We start from the raw sequence: 1,951 nt of genomic DNA, 5'->3' as shown, positions 1-1,951 counted from the left end.
AACTCTTTGCTCTCTTTGTTTCTTTGTTCTGATAGGCTAAAAGTGTTTTATGCCACTGTGTATTCTGATATAACTACTAAGTCATAGATCAAAATAAGAAAATGGAATCCACCCTCCCCCCGGCTCACAGATTGGGGTCCTGGGTGAGGACTGAGGCATCTGAGACAGCATGTGTGGCTGCCCTAAGCCCCTGGTTCTAACTGCAGGATTAGCATTGAGAAGCTGTCCCTCTTGACCCTGTTTGAAACTTGAAAGAAAGAAATGGCTTTTCCTGCCTCTCAGAATGTGTACTCTATCTGTGAACAACACAGGATCCTACCTCGCACCTGAGCGTATACATTCTGGGTCAAGAGCTGATCATAAGAGTTTGAGAGGATGCTGCACACCGTGTGGCATTAAAAGTTGAATTACAATTAATGGTATTTAGAGGGAAAATAAAAATCAAATTGGTTTGCTGGTCACAAAAGTTTTCACATCATTGCCAACCGCTCTCTGTTTCCCTTACTCTTTTCTTCTCCCCTTACAGCTGAGTGGTGTTGAATAGAATCAAGAAAGTATCATGACTCAGTCCCCCGCAAATTGATACTCTCATGTAATATCTCTGCAGAGCCCACTGCTAGGCAACAAAGGCAACCATCCATTAAAATGCTGTCCAAATGGGTTATTTCGGAAATTTCAATCACTCTCAAACATCGGGTTAGCTGTCCTTAGAAACAGATAACCTATTTCACAGACCAGACTGGGATCATTAAGCAAAAACTTCCCTGCCTACCTCCCCTCCCACATACAGAGAGTGCTTTGCATTTCATCCATTTCCTCCCTCAAGAGTAGGAGAGGAAATTTTTCATGTATTCTCAGATACTCCGTTTGGCCTGCCATGCAGATTCTCTAGTTGAATAAATACAAGGTCTCCTGTTTTTCAGCTGAAACCGAAGCCAGCTTAAAGCAAAACAAAACCCCACAAAAAGAAACAAATGGTTTGCACTAGTGAGTAATTTTGGTAGCAAGAGCCAGGGATTCTATCTGGTAGCCTTAGGATAAAGGATATACGTGGACTCAAACTGTAATCTAACAAATCCCAGAAACCAATAGGGCCTGGCTAGTTTCTAATAGAAACATAGACCTTCTACTCTGTTTATCTCTGCCCACACTTTAATATTTCTCTCTGCCTATTGGCTAGTGTTCTCTAGCATAAATGCCAGAGAGAGGCTATCTGATTGACTTAACTAGTTGCCTTTGTCTTTATGGGACAGGGTCCTTCATGCAAAGCCACCACGGGTTCTGTTTCCCATCCTTATCCACATCATGGACCCTTTACAAAAAACAGCTTAGGGATTCTTCTCTGAACTTTGAGCTTTAGAAGGAACAATCTTGGGAGGGGCCATTGAGCAGGACAGGCACAATGACTGTCCAACAAGCACAACTTTGAAGTGGCTGGAAATGTTGACGGTGTCCAAAGAGAGTGAGCCTAGATAGACGCAGGCACTAGAGTGCCTGAGCCACGAGGCTTTGCAAACACAGTGCCAGAAATTCAGTGTTCCCCTCATTCCTCATTTATTTTTCATGGCTAGAGGGTGAGACAAGACTCTTTATGCTCAAATGTCTCAAAACAACATATTTCAGTGGTTTTATCTTGAGCTTCTCCTCAAAACTGAGAGAGAGAGCATGGGACAGAGATACAAATTCCTGGGTTATTTTATCATTAAATTTTCTCAATTTTTTTTTTGCTACTCTGAAAATTGTCATGTAATTGTTGTAATACCACAAATAAGGGTCAGTGTTTCCCTTTGCCTTATCTTAACCACTAATACCTACAGAAATAAACACTCCCAAAGGGGAAAAACACAAGACCAAGAATTCCAACTTTCCTTAAATTAAGAAAACACATTGAAAGGGAAATGCAAATTAAAACAAGTGAAATTTCTCTTCTCATTGTGAAAGTCTCCCATTA

At 41.3% G+C, this 1,951-nt stretch overlaps 1 protein-coding gene across 1 annotated transcript in view; it reads left to right on the top strand.

Moving 5' to 3' along the window:
- PIK3C2G (phosphatidylinositol-4-phosphate 3-kinase, catalytic subunit type 2 gamma) overlaps positions 1–1,951 on the top strand; it is a 472,569-nt gene that overhangs the window by 377,225 nt on the left and 93,393 nt on the right. The window lies entirely within an intron of this gene.

This window comes from Propithecus coquereli, unplaced genomic scaffold (assembly GCF_000956105.1).
Source record: "Propithecus coquereli isolate 6110/MARCELLA unplaced genomic scaffold, Pcoq_1.0 Scaffold78, whole genome shotgun sequence".
In the NCBI taxonomy this organism is placed as follows: domain Eukaryota; kingdom Metazoa; phylum Chordata; class Mammalia; order Primates; family Indriidae; genus Propithecus; species Propithecus coquereli.
This window is presented reverse-complemented; position numbering and strand designations above follow the sequence as displayed.